The following is a 15,397-nucleotide window of genomic DNA, read 5'->3' as shown; positions in this document are numbered from 1 at the left end:
CAGTATCTTTCAGTTCTTCCTAGAAATTCATATATGCTTATAAATAAACTAGCTCCCCTATGTATTTCATGAATATGTATGCCTTCCTTATATGTATAAATAGTTAACATCTATCAAGAGCTCACTTTACTGGCCAAATATTGTTCTGAGCATTTATATATATTGTTCTATTTATCTGTATGTACGTTTGTTTGTTTGTTTGTTTAATTATTTTCTGAGATAAAGTCTCATGCATATGACCCAGACTGGCCTTGCTTTGTAGCCAAAGCTGGCCTTACCCTTGGCTGAATTATCCCTTTGAATTCTCAGTATGAACATTCAGGAACTACTATTATTTTCAGCTTATAGATTAGGAAACTGGGAGATTCAATGCCTGTCAAACTTGCCCAAGGTCTTGGAGCTACACTCAGTGAGCTGGATCCAAGTCCAGGTTTCTTTGCTCTGTGCAACTGTCGGTCTATCTATCTATCTATCTATCTATCTATCTATCTATCTATCTACCCATCCATACATACAACTGTATATCCATCTATCATCTATCTATCCATCCATCTATCATCTATCTATTCATCTATCTACCTACCCACCCATCCATCCATCCATTTTTGAAACAAGTTTTCGCTGTGTAACCATGACTGTCCTGGAACTTCCTCAGTAGACCAGACTGGACTCAGATTCACAGTTTTGGGATTAAAGGTGTACACCACCATTACCCAGCTGCTCTATGCTTTTAATTACTACATTTATGTCTGAAACATGTCTGTAATATTGTACCAAATTGTCAAATAAATGTCTGATGGATTTGGGCTCTTAACAGGGCCCTAGAACTTAGTAGGTCCCCAGACCTTAGCATAACTGATTTTATGACAGAAGTAGCATTCAGGCCATAGGATCAGCATGTAGACAGTACTACCTTCCAAAACTAAAACAAAGGCCTACTCCATCAAAGTCCATAGTTCTGGGAAAGTTTTTAGATGTGCTGACCTTGCTTTTTGTCTTCTGGGTAACTGTTCTTGTTAACTGGAGTATGTCAACCCTGAACATGGTTTTTGTACTTAAAGTCTCACCATGGGAAATACTCAATGCTGTGCTGGGATCTAGAACATCCAGTGTAGTTGCTGGCCAGCTTTTAAAGACTTTCTATTGGCTTAAACCCAAGACCAAGCAGTTTTCTCTGGTGAATACCCCACATCAGGCTTATGGAAGAATACCTAATTTATATTTTGATTAAATTTATTCAGCTTTTTTTTTTTGTGTGACTCTCCCCAGATCCACTCTCCTTTTCCTACCACCTAATTTTGTATCATTTTTTTCCTCATGCATCAAATCTATCTGTCCTTCCCATATAACCATGAATGTGTGGCCTTCCATTGATCATCTACCAGTGGGCACCATTCTTAAAGAAAGCTGACTTTCCATCTCTCAGAAGCTAGCAATTGACAGTAACTCCTCCGCTAGGGGAGGGACTTCTTGTCTACCCCACTTCTCCATGTCCAGATTCCACGAGGCTTGAACTTTCAGGGAGCTTGTGCACTCTGTCAACTGTTGCGTCCGGTGGACACTGCCTTCTTGTATTCATCTTGCACATCAGGCTCTTACAATTTGTTTGCTCCCCCATCCCCATTCCACAGTGATCCCTGAGCCTTGCGATGAGAGGGTGCAGTAGAATTTCCAGTTAGGGCTAAGCATTCTCTGCCCCTTGCGTAGTCATGGTTCACTTTGTTGTTCGCCATGTGCTGCAAACTGAAGCTTCTGCTAAGGGTTGAGAGACACATTAATCTATGGGTATTACTTATTGACTATAAAAACATTTCTCTTAAAGTTACTGTCAACTCTGAATTTTCTTAATGTGCCTCCCCCTTTCTAGGGGCCCTTCCCTTGAAGGGACTCTGGCCAGTCACAGTCTGGCAAACATGATACTGGCAGGTCTTGCCCTTCTCCCCATTTTCTCTACCTTGCTAAAAACTATTAGATTACATTCCTAGAGCTAAACCCCAAAGTCTATTCCCTTATATGGCTACTTTCTCCTCCTGAAGCTGACTACCAAGGTCCGGCGATCAAAGTATTGACATTCAGCAACCAAAAGCCCCCTTTGGCTCACTTAATTAAGATGCACTATTAAAATTAAACACCTCACAAACTTTCCCTTTATAAACTACCATTTTCATATAGACCTCGTTTCCTTCTATCCAGAGGCAGCCCTTTGTCTCACTCCAGGACATACACCCCTGCCCCCTCTCTTTCATTCCCTCCCCCTTCTCCCCCTTCCTCTATCTCCTGTCTTTGTCCCTTTGTGCTGAGAGCTTGGTTCCAGGAAAGGTGCAGCACAGCATGGTGGGGCTCTAGCACCTGGTGATGATGCCACCAGCACAGGTGTTATCACCACATGGCTGGGCTCCACTGCTAGGAAGCCAGTTTAACTATCATCAACCATGTGGACTTACAAAGCTTCCCACATATCCAGGAAGATTCCCATGTCACCCCCAGGTTCTTACCCTCCTTGTTTCCCTCTCCCTATTCAAGCTACAGCCATACCTCATCCTTGCTTGTTTCTTTGGGTTTGAGTTGCTTGAACTCCACAAATGTTATTTTGTGGTACTGAGGCCTGAATCTAGGACTTCATACATACCAGCCAAATGCCCTACTCCTACACTGGTATCTGCAGACCTCCATAAATATCTTAGAAGTAGTTCTCAGTTATTGTGTTTGCTATTTCCATGGCTACTCCACACTGTCTCTCCACTCTCCTGCAGAAAATCATTGAAAGTTCATAAGGACTAAATGAAATCCAATCTATCTAAAAGATGTCAAAAATATATTATAATACTACATACACATTTCAGCCAACTTTCCCTCAACTTTCTAGTTTTAGATGAAGATGTGTTTGTTTGTGATATAACAAATCAAGCTTGCCTCGAGATCAGAGTGCAAAGCTAGCCACACTACCTAGCCGTAGAGGCCAGGCAGTGTTGGGCACACACCTTTAGTCCTAGCAGTCACACTAGTTAGCCATAGAGGCCAGGCAGTGGTGGTACACACCTTTAATGCCAGCACTCAGGAGATAGAGGCAGACGGAGCTGCCTTAGTTCAAGGCCACAATGAGCTGCATGGAATTAATCCAGTCTAAAAGAGAAACAGAGCTCATACAAAGGTGATGGCAGCACATGGGATCCCACACCTTTAATCCCAGCACTAAAGAGGAATACAAAGCAGGAGAACACAGGAGCTGAGGGATTCTGAGGTTTGGTGGAGAGCAGTGCAATCTGGAAATGCAATCTGAGGACAGGATCCCTTCGCTCTGAGCATTGGTAGAGGCGAGCATTCTCAAGTGGCTGGCCGCTTTGCTTCCCTGATCTCCAGGCAAGTTTTATTTGTTCGATCATAAGCACAATATCGCCACAAAGATGTTTAAAAATTATTGGAAAATGGGTTTCAGAAGAAATCTTTAAAATTAAAGGATGGCATTTTAGGGAAAAACAGGCTTTGTGGGGGAGATGCAGCATGTGTCAATAAACCCCAGAAAGGGAACCCAGCCCGATCCATACAACAATTTCCCCAATATCTATCTTAGTAAACCAATGAGTTTTTTATTGGTGCTCCTAACAGGAGTATAGGCGAAGGGTTACCTTAAAGGAGCCAGAATGAACAACTGTATCGCTTTAAAGGCCACACACGGGGGGGGGGGGGGAGTGGCGAGAGGGTCTGGGGACAAATCAGAGGAACCATTAAAGCTGCAGCCCTGTAGCTCTCTGCATACCTGTATGCACCTCTGCTAGTCAAACATCCAAATTTCTCTTCTACTCTCCAACTGCCACCGCCCCGACACAGCACCCTTGTTTGCTAACACTGCGGTGGAGGGGTCCTCGAGAATATTCTAAGTTTCTGTTCCCCCAAACATGTTTAATGAGCGAGGTGGGGAGGGGTAAAGCTGCGGAGCCTGGGGAGGTAAACAAAAAGTCCCATGTCTGGGGGAATAGGTTTCTCCTTGGAGAGAAATACCTTTACCACAAGCGCTAATAACTGAGTTAGACTGAGCTGGGACAGAAACCAGTAAAGCAAGAAGGCTACGCAGTGGCAGGCCTTCCAGTCTGGGACAGAGTGTACACAAGGAGTGAACTGGGACTCCGGGTACAAAGTATCAAAATGCGGTCTGTGCAGAACATTTCAGATTCCAAAACGGTGCTCAGCGATTCAGTGAACTTTGTCGATTTGGAGAACAGGATGAAACTAGCAAGATACGCTTGGGGGTGTGGCTCCCCGAGTAACAGACCTGGTGAGGCCGGGGTGTCTAAGAACCTAGGAGCCCATCACAACTTCAGGCAGGCAGGATCCACGCGTGGGATTTTGAGAAGGTCCAGGTAGTGGCCCGCCCGGGGGCGAGCGCTGTGTGATCCCGAGCCGCAGCTGCTCAGAACAGGCAGGAGGCTGGGCCACATGCTCCTCCCCTGTCCCTCCTCCACAGCAACCCCGGGAGGGGAGGGTCGAGCCTAAGGATAGATCTTAGGCGTTTGCTCAGCCCATCTCAGAGATATCCCAGTCCTGGGAGAAAACTGTCTGGAGGCCTGCGGTGTTGGCTGTGAGAAGCACTTGGATCTGACTCGCGCTGCTGGTGGTGGCATCGGTGCGCCCAGGGCCCCGGGTACCCGGGAGTAACTCAGCGCGGTGCCTAGGTAAGGAGTCCCGGAACTGCGAGGGTCCTGAGCTTGTGGTGCTGTCACCAGACTGTGGTGGGGACACAGGAGAGCAGACTGGGAGGACAGCAGAGAGGGCGAGGTGGAACCACAGCGCCCTTCTGTTGAACTGACCTCGTAGGCACCCAGGAATAGGAATCCAGAGTTGTTGAGGGAAGGTGAGGGATTGCTTCTGAGAAAGCCACCCTAAAAATTCAGTTCCGACCAGGTGGCAGATGAACCTAGAGCATTCAGGGAAATGTTTTGTCTGTAGATCTCATTCTGGGACGCTCAGCTCATGCACACTTTCTTGTGAGGAATAGCTCAGACTTAAGGAATCTGGGAATAGAATAATAAAAATAAAGCAATATCACCCCTGCTTGGAGCATCCTGCGGCTGGCCAGATAAAATGCTGGTTAGCCCACCCTTAAGGCTGAATTTTTTTACAAAGCCAAGCAAAACCAGAAAAAAAAAAAATGATCCTGAGGTTTTCATTTGGAACCATGGGAATTACTGCCAGGTCGAGGGAAGGAAGGAGAGGTGTGTCAGGCTCTTACACATACACACACGGGAGCTGTCACCTCTAAAGGACACACAGATTCTGGTTTGGGCAGCACACATTACCAAATCAGACTTGCACAAATTATCTTTGACCCAAATGAGAAGGCAGAACCGGGAGACTTGTGTCTGAGCAGGAGGGGAGAAAATGTATTCCCTGAAGCAAGCACAATGCCAGAGGCTGGCAAGCAAATCTTGGAGTCACATTGATCCCCTGGATCAGGGCACCAGAGTCAAAACAAAGAGAGAACACCTTCTGGCAACAGGGCACCGGAGAGCTGTCAGCACCCGGGAATTTTTTCTCCCAGAGGGGACCCTGGTAGCCTTATGAAAGAGAGAGCTTGTTAATTCAGCATCCTTGGTGTGCCGCCTTCAGCCTCTTGAAGTCAGGCATCGAGAGTGATTTCCCTTCCCTGGACATTTGCACACAGAAGCTTCCCTCACCATGTGCTGATACCATCCTTGAACAGGTACCAGGGTCTGTCCTTACGATGATGATGATGCATGGGTGACACTGAGGCAGAGGACTCAACATACTGAGCCACTGAATGCATGTGAGTGCATTCAGTGGGTGTTAATGAGTCAGCAGCTCATTAAGCAATTAGAAATCAATCCCCTGTGAGGTGCTGAGGGCTGGTCCAGGTTGCTCTCACAGCCAGGTAGCTGGCTTTGAACTCTTCCCCACTGTGTCTACTCACTGTTCATCAGGAACTCCAGGGACCTAACTAACCCCTCCCCCACCTAGTTTTGTTTGTAAACAAAAGCAATTCAACAGCCACTTTGAGACTGCCTGGGGTACTTGGGAGTTCCTGGGAAAGACTTCTTCAAGGGGGGCCTATTGTTGCTATCTTTCCATTCTGATGTGAAAAGTCTCTATCTCCTGAGTTGTGGGATCACTGGCCTGAGGCATCCCACCGGCTCTATGAGGCACTGGGGAGCAACCCCAGGGCATGCTGGGCAAGCACTCTACCCACAAAGCTGCACTCCCAGCCATATTCTTAAAAATATTTTATTTTACGTATATTGGATGCTGCCTCTAAGACTGGACAGCACGTGTGTGCCTAGTGCCTAAGAGGGGCACAGGAGGGCCACCAGGTATCCCCTGGCACTGAAGTCACAGATGATTGTGAGCTGCCACGTGAGTACTGGGAACTGAATGCAGGTCCTCTAGATGAGCAGCCAGGGCTCTTAATCACAGAGCCATCTCTCAGGAGCTCCCTATTCCCACCCCATGCACTCTGCATCTTAAACATGTCTTTTTTTTTTTTTTTCTCCTATGATTCATGATTATGAGCCTAACTGACCCACTGACCCTGAGAAGCACAAAGATATTTCCATTAAGTAAAGCCCGGATGATAAAGTATTAAATAGAAAGATATTGAAGGAAGGAGTGTTTAGCTCTAACTCATGCCTCAGGATTCTGAGGAAGCTCTGTGGTCTGCTGGCATGGACAGAAGGCTCCGTTGCCTTTCTCTATGAAGTGTGAACCACCCATTAATGAAAGTAACGAATAATACAGCAACAGAACAGACCCACACAGGCATGCGTGGCTTTTGTTTTTAAGTAAACTCAGCAGCTGAGGAGGGAAGTTGCTGTGAGAACACTCAACTGAATTAATTGGTCTAGCAAAAGTTCTGTTAATTCATTCCTTTATTTGTCCATGTCAAAACATGTCGTTGTTGGGACAACTGTATTTGCAGTGCTAGGGAGACTAAAACAGGCTGATCTCACATGTTCAAGGCTTGGGCTATGTAGTGAGTTTAAGGACAGCTTAGATTACACAAAAAGATCATGTCTCAATAAAAATAACCACAGGTGTGTGTGTGTGTGTGTGTGTGTGTGTGTGTGTGTGAGTGAGTGTAGGGGGGAGTGTTATAGCTCAGTGGTAGAGAACTTGCAAAACATGTGCAAAATCTGATTTAGTCCTGAACTCTGGAACAGAGAACAGGTAGGACGGACAGACAGACAGATGGACGGATGGAGGGATGGATGGATGCCTGCTACTGTGTACCAGGGTGTGACTATGGAACAGTAAGTCAGATACACTTTTTTAGGATCAAAGAATTCTGGAGTCAAGAGATGAGCAAAAACCAAGGAGTGACCAAAGTGAGTTCAGACAGTAATAAAAGTTTTAAAGAAAAGCCAGGCGCCGTGTACAGCACTATCGATACGGATTTAAAGTGTAGAAATGTGTTGGGCAAATAGCAGGGGGCCAGCAGAGGATTCATCTCCTCCTTTTTTTTTTTTTTTTAGATGTATTTACTTTTATTTTTGTGTGCAAATATTTACCTTCATGTATGTGTGTGCTTCATCATGGGCTTGGTACTCTTGGAGGCAAGAAGATGGCATCAGATTCCCTGGAACCATACTTAGTGATGACTGTGAGCTAGTGTGTGGGTGCTAGGCTCTTAACCACCGAACCTTCTCTTCAGCCCTTTGGAGTTGAGGAGAGATTTCTCTGGGGGGGGGGGGGAAAGGTCCTGAGATGGGTCCCTTGACACAGAAATACTTCTGGCAGAGGGACCTAGTGTATAGGTGTGTGGGGATCAAGTGCAATGTATAGAAGGCCCAGTTGGAAAGCCAGGGTGGCTGAAGTAGGTAAAGCAGAGGAGGGCTGGATGCAAGGACAGAGGAGGAGGAGGGGACCACATCACCCAGAATCTCATCGGCCAAATCAAGCAAGGTAGGTCTCACTCCAAACAGGATAGCAAGAAGCTGGATACATTCTAAGCAGAGATGTGAATTCACAGACTTCCATTTGGGGAGACTAGTCTGGGTGAAGTGTGGAGGACGGATTATATGGAAGAAGCAAGAGAGGATGCAACTTTAGATTTGCTGGTTGGAGTCTAGTTGAGGGTGTAAGTGACAGGTGAGCGCAGGATAGTTTTGGAAGGTACACTGAGAAGTTACATAATGTTTCCGTGTCTCAAATTCCCCACCCACAAAATGGATCTGCCATTGCCACCCCTGGCCTTCTGTAAAAAATACGCTAATAAGTATGCTTTAAAAAATATTAAGAATGTGCTCTTAAGAGTATATAAGATATTATGACTAATACTATTAAAATCACTGTGTAATTTTAATACACACACATACACACACACACACACACACACACACACACACACACTACAACACAATACAACCTCTCTGGGGCTGGAGAGATGGCTTAGCTGTTAAAGGCTAGGCTCACAACCAAACACAATACAACCTCTCTGGAACATACATCAGAAGCCATTAGATGAGCCATGATAGCAGATAATGACACGAAGCCTAAAATGACAACTAATTTAATCTTAAAAGTTGAGCATGCTCAAGTAAAGTACAAAAATATAACATTTGAAACTGGGAATTGGAAAAAAGAAAAACAGTTGAAAGTCTTTTCAGAGAACAAATGGGTCTTTGTCCTGGATGGGCCATGCCAGTGTCCAAGAGTGCACAGATCTGCTGAATGGAAATCTCCATGGGGCAGCAGAATTCACCAGGAGGGCCCTGAATAACAAGCATTGAATAATAGCTTTCCCTTAGTGAAGCATTCTGTGTCAGAGGAGGCTCTGCAGCTCCCCTGGCTGATTGCTGACAAAGAGAGGGATGCGGGTTTTGAAGTTGTTTACTAACTAGAGAAGGGATGACCCTCCCGTGACAGGACAACTCACTGCTATGTGAGGCAACTCCACTTCTCCTTCCTCACTCTGAGGCGCAACTTACAAAAATGAGATGTCCCTCTTTAGGAGAAGAGGGGCCCCTTCCTTATTTGCATTGTGTTCTGTGGAAATTTCAGCTCTCATGACAGCCTGTGGGTTACATTCTCTTGCTAGATAGAAGCTGTCGGTGCCCACATTGGATTCTGAAGTAGTTAGTCTGCTAATTCAGATTGGGGACAAGATGGGACAATGACTTGGGGACATACCCAGCATATTGTTCTCACCACTGTCATACCACACATTATTATTATTATTATTATTATTATTATTATTATTATTATTATTATTATTATTTTAAGTCTGTCTCTTGTTGAACCCACAACTCCCTTATGTAGCTAGATTGATTGGCTTGGCAGTCTCCAAAACCCTCCTGTTCCCACCTTCCAGCATTCAGACTACAGATGCTTGCCCCACACCCTGCTCTGTATAAGGGCTCTGGGGATCTGAACTTGGGTCCTCATGCTTACTCTGCAAGAAATTTACTACCAAGCCAGCATGTCAGACTCAAGGGCTGTAGATCTGTTTTTGTTTGACTCCCATGATTTATTGAAAGGTTTGATTTCTTGCTACCCTCCAAAAGGCAGTGACTGTTACAGGCAAATGAAGTCACCCCGTTTTTCTTGAAAGATGTAGTGACGTTCAGCTCTCCTTCCTCTGTGGAAGCAGTCTACTGGAGTGGAATGGCAATGCTCCTTCGTCCAGTTTGCCACAGTTCCCATTCTATTGCATAGGTCTGTTTCCTCCTTAAAGTTACCTGTGGACTTCTAAGTTTGACCTCGGGTCAGGGCTGCCTAGTGCAACTTCCTCGCTTAGTGCAATCAGTATAGCACAGACCATGCCTTGCTAACTATTGAAAGGCTTCATTAGTAGATTACTGTAGACCAGGTGCACCTAGCAAATGACTTAAGACCTTCGGTGCAGAACTGTATCTGTGATGAGTCGCTTGAGTTTTCCATATTGCTCAGCAGCTCCTCCTGTGACTTGTCCTGACCCTTTGTCCTTCAGGCTGCTGTTAGGTTATTGTATCTATGCATAAACTTTCATTAGTTAAAATCTTTAGAGCCCCACCAGATTAGGAAGATGTGGTCTAGCAGGCACAGTGCATAGAGAGAAGGTAGCTTTCCTCTCTCTAAGATGTTACACTTCAGTTAAGCAGCCTAGGATGCCTTTAGGTTGTGGTTGATTGGTTTATTTTCGCCAATTCCTTGTTCATTTTGGCTCATTTTTAGCCTTATTTTCCTAGTTTGATTGTTGCTGAGTCCTCAGCAGAACTAAGAAGTGTATAGTGACTTTCGGCTGACAATGATTCTTGCTTTCCTGTGGGATATTTGACAGTATATGAACACATATCTGGTTTGCTGTTGACATCTCATGAGGAGAGGACAAAGATGCTGCCATAGACATCCTATGAGGCACAGGCCACCCCCTACAACCATGACTTGTCAGCCTGGAATGCCAGGCATGAGAAAGTTAAGAACTCCTGTTTTAAAGTTGGGGCTTAAGTTCAGATTCTGGCTTAGCTGTTTCCTATCTCTGTGGTGTTGAACACATCATTTAGCCCCCATACCTTCACCCCATTTCTGTTTCTACATACATACATACATACATACATACATACATACATACATACATACATCAGATGAGGTCTCTTGTGTAGAATATGTAGGATGTTGCATGGTGTTGTCGATTATCATTACTGCTGACTGTTATACAGATGTTATCATAGTATCCTTCTCTCATTTCGCCTCATGTATAAGGCTTCAGCCGCAAGATGTGTTGGTAAAGTAGGGGAGTTAGCACTTACTTTTTAACCTCATCTGACTGCTGTGCATCTGGGCATTTGTGTAGTTTAAGGTTATGTCGAGAGACGCCAGAACTGCCTTCCCTTTATGACCTCCCCCATTATAGCAATACCCATTCTAGACCTGTGGTCTCCATCACTCATACTCAAACGATGGCCAGGAAATATTAGGTGGAAAATCCAGAAATAAACAATTTGTGTTAAGTTGTGTACCATATTCTGAGCAGCCTAACAAAACATCACGATACCTTGCTCTCCTCCATCCCAGCCAGCTCAGAATATGAACCACCTCTCATCCAGTGTGTCTGCACTTTGCAGTTTCTTGGCCTCTGGATCAACTTCTGTGTGTTTAAGGAATCCTGATGTGATTTAGGATTGTCTCAAAGGATGTAAAGCGTGGAAGGATAGACTAACTCCAGCACTGTGCTGTTGTGTGATTTCTTCCTGTGGAAGAGTGAACAAAACCTGGCCATTTGCACATTGGGCACAAGGTTTTTGATTTTTTTTTTAAATTTTATTTTATATGTATGGGTGTCTTGTGCACATGTGTGTCTGTGCACCATGTGCATGCCTGATGCCTGTGGACCTTTGAAGAGGATGCCAGGTTCCTGAGGAATAAAATTACAGATAGTTGTGAGCTGCCATGTGGGTGCTGGGAAATCAAACCTAGGTCCTCTGGAAAAGTTACCGGTGCTCTTAAATGCCAAGTCATCTCACCAGCCCTTAGGTGTAGGTTTTACCACAAGTATCCTTTTCTTGACTCCAGCTTCTTCTGATGTTGTGAAATGATCACACAAGAATCATATGAACTGTCCCCAAAGCTTGCCTAGACACTTGTGCAGAAGTGTCACGATTCTTATACCTTTGAGGTAATACGGCATTAAATTCTGAGTTGATGGGATAATGAGAAAGGGATGGACACAGTGTTAAGAGAGTAGGTAACTATCTCTTTCTTCATTTTGATATTAGCAAGTACTGAGTAGGAGTTGTTTTTCTGATTTAAAACACACACACACACACACACACACACAAATACCCCACGTTGATGAAGCTGAGACAAGAGAGTCCAATTCCATCCACAGACTGTCCTTGTTTTAGTATCTCTAGAAGGGGAACAGTTATCAGAGATCAACTCCAAATGGCAGTTGAGGTAGCAATTATAAATGAACCAGTTATTGGGGCTGGAGAGATGGCTCAGTGGTTAAGAACACTGGCTTCTCTTCCAGAGGACCCAAGTTCAGTTCCAAGCACTCACATGACAGCTCAAAACTGTAACACCGGCTCTGGGGGTTCTGACACCCTCACACAGACAGGCATGCAGGCAAAACACCAATGAACATAAGATTTATTTATTTTTTAAACATGTAATCCCAGTGCTTGGGAGGCAGAGGCAGGCAGATCTCCATGCCAGCCTGGTCTACAGAGAAAGTTCCATGAAAGCCAGGATTGTTGCACAGAGCAACCCTGTCTCAGAAAAACAAATTAATCAATTGTTATAAAATAATAAAAAAATAAACAAACTAGTTATCAACATGTTTTCCTTTTGTCTACATATCTGGACAATATGAAATATGTCATTTCTTTCTTGTGTGTGTGTGGGTGCACTTAATGCATGTGTGCAAGTGTGAGGGACATGTGTACTCAAGCAAGTAGAGACCAGAGAACAACCTCAGGCGTCATTCTGTAGGAGCCATTCACCTTGTGTTTAAGACAGGTCTCAGCTTGCAGCTCATTGGTTTAGGTTCAAGTGGGTGGAGCTCCAACCATCTTCCTTTCTCTCCCTCTGTGGTGTGGGTTTACAAGGGTGTGCCAGGGTGCCCTTAGTTTTTACATACAGGGATCAAGGTCCAGGCCTTGTGCTTGTAAGGCAAGCACTCTGCTGGCTGAGCCACCTTCTCAGCCACTGTTTCTTTCTCATTAAACAAAAATGCAGTTGCTTCAGCTTCCTTGTGGATTAGAGGTTCGTGTGTGTGTGTGTGTGTGTGTGTGTGTGTGTGTTTGTTTACAGACGGTGACTGTCCTGGAACTCACTCTGTAGGCTAGGCTGGCTTCCAACCCAGAGATCCACCTACCTCTGCCTCCCTAGTTCTGGGATTAAAGGTGTGCACCACCATGCCCGGCTGGACCAGTGGTTCTTAACGTCAGTCACTGATGATTTGGGGTGTCTATATATAGTAGGGGGAAGTTTGTGCGTTGAGAGTATTTAGTGGCATGCTGGGCCTATGCCCATTTTATGTCGGTAGCAGCTCCCTGACAAATGACACAACTGAAGACATCTCTCCAGGTATTTCTAAGTGTCTTTGGGGAAACCAAAATCACCCTGGTTTCAAATTACTCGACAAGCTGTTTACATTATTTCCAAAGGAGAAGATTCTTATCTTCCTTGATGACTCAGCCTGGTATCAAGTCAATTTTTTGAGCTAGCTAAACTGTTTTTTATTAGACTTTGGTCCAAACTAAGCACACCTATTATCACACATCTCACCCAGCAAATTTACATTCTCCATATTAGTTTTCTGTGGCTACTGTAACAGTTTGCCATTTAGTGGTTGAGGGCACATTGTGTCTGGGCTGTGAAATGTCCCCATAGGCCTGTCTTGTGAAGGCTCCTTCCCTCAGCTGCTGCTGCTGTTTTGGAAGGCCATGGAACACCTGCAGGGTGGAACCTGGCTGGAAGCAGTAGCTCACTAGGGTGAGCTGTGGAGGGCGTGCCCACCTTCTGCTTCCCTCACATCTGACTTCCTGATCCACCATGATATGAACAGCTTCCTCCTCCCCATCTGTTTCAAGTGCTGTTTTGTCTGAATAGAGAGGTTATTCTCTTCTGGTACTTTGCTCTAAATTAAGCATAAACACTCTGTGATCATATACACCAGCATTAATTCTTATCAAAGAAACATACTCCGTTGTAAAAAAGTGATGCACATTTTTATTTTTAAAGCAAAATTGGAGTTTGTTAAGGACTAGTTTGGTGAACTTGAGAGGGGGAAAGAGAGATAGAGGTAGAGAGAGAGGCGCTTGGAGACCAGAAGTTAGGCTCCTGTCACACTATCCTTCTCCACCTTATTACTTTCAGGCAGGGTCTCTCCTGAGCCTAGAGCTAGACCGGTAGCCAGCAAGCCTCAGTGACCCTCCTGTCTCTGCTTTAGACAGGGTTGGCATGTCCATTGTCACCCTAGACTTCTGACATAGGTGTAAGGATCTAAGCTCAGGCCCTCAGGCTCTCACAGCAAGCACTCCTATCCACTGGGGGGGGGCATACTTCCAGCCCCCAAATTGCTTTTTAAATGTACTAGCATGGCTGACTTTGTTTCTATTTTAAAGTCTAAGGAGATGCTCTGTTCCTGGCTTTGATCTACCCTTTGATATTTGTGTGTCTAGTTCCCTCTTTCTCAAAGAACAGGATGTGTTTTGTGTTGTGTTGGCCTGTGGTGGTGGTTGCACAAAAAGGACTTTCTGTATGTTGTGGTCCTGAAGACTGTTAAGTGATCATTTTGTGGGCTCCGGATACAGCTCAGTGGAAGAGTTCTTGCCTAGGAGGCAAGAGGCCCCCAGGTTCATTCCCAGCACTGCTCAACAAATAAAAATAGACATTTTGTATTTTCTAGCTCTAAGAGACTGTCCAAAGTCACTATCTGAAACATAAACATATTTTTAGCCAACGCTTATCTTCAGGCAGAGAGCTGGAAGAGGCATTGGGAATTACAGCCGCCTACGAAAAGTTCCACTGTGTTCTACTGTAAAAAAAAAAGAAAAAGCCTTGAGGGCTGTGGCTGTCTCCCCCACATTTCAGTGACCCTTGAAATAGTGTGTCCAGGGATGCCAAGGACATCTGTCTGTTTATACTACTGCTTTTTTTTTTTTTTTTTGAAAAGCATGAAACTCTGTCTTCATCTTTGTAACCTGGGGACATCTGAGTCATGTTTATTTAAAATATAGAATACTTTCAAAGGGATTGGCAGTGCCTGAGAGTAAAATCACATGAACAAGAAAACAGCTAACAGACAACATAAGATAAGGAAACAGACCAGAAGCCAGAGGAATGTGTTGTAAGTATCATCCCTCCCCAGGTACACAGAGCATCCAGAGATTTTAAAACATAAAGTTTATTAGACCCACGTCTTGGAGTCAACTAGAAAAAGATTCCATTATGGTGATGGGACTGAAATCTAGGGCCGTGTACTTTTTCAGAGCTATAGCCCCATCCTCTTTAAGTGTGCCAGAGCAGCAGAAGTCACTGCAAAGTTAAAGTGTGATTTGGGGGGGTGGCCTGGAGGGGCTGAGGAAGCTGAAGTTAGCGACAAGGAGCAGACATAGGGCTGGTGCTGGCGAGACAGGAGACAACCTGGAGGGAAGGTCACATGAGGTCTATGGCTCCAACAGTCCATGTCTTAGGGGATAATGTTTTCATTTGCAAGGGATGGGAAATCATGTGGAAAGAAGGGAGAGAGTAGCTGGGTGGAAAGATGGGAAGCTAAGGAGTCAGGAAGGGCGCCTTGAGCTCCCTGACACAGATGGTACCTGTAGCAAAGAATGCTCAGGGCAGAGGCGACATTCCTCTCAACTGTCCACCCTCTATCCCTTAAGGCTGGAGCATGCACACACCACGAACTGCCCGTTGTGGTGATATATTATTTATGATTTATTAAAGCTTGCCTGAGGAT

General features: G+C 45.0%; 1 protein-coding gene across 1 annotated transcript in view; it reads left to right on the top strand.

Annotated features, from left to right (window-relative positions):
* Window positions 1–4,529: 4,529 nt before the first annotated feature.
* The window catches only part of Pla2g7 (phospholipase A2 group VII), a 34,990-nt gene continuing 24,122 nt past the window's right edge, over window positions 4,530–15,397 (top strand). Inside the window, exon 1 of the mRNA XM_051204407.1 lies at window positions 4,530–4,670. The gene's annotated coding sequence lies outside the window, so the exon portion shown is untranslated. The remainder of the gene's footprint in view (window positions 4,671–15,397) is intronic.

Source organism: Phodopus roborovskii, unplaced genomic scaffold, assembly GCF_943737965.1.
Source record: "Phodopus roborovskii unplaced genomic scaffold, PHOROB, whole genome shotgun sequence".
Classification (NCBI taxonomy): domain Eukaryota; kingdom Metazoa; phylum Chordata; class Mammalia; order Rodentia; family Cricetidae; genus Phodopus; species Phodopus roborovskii.
Note: the sequence above shows the minus strand (reverse complement) of the source record. Positions and strands in the feature narration are given on the sequence as shown.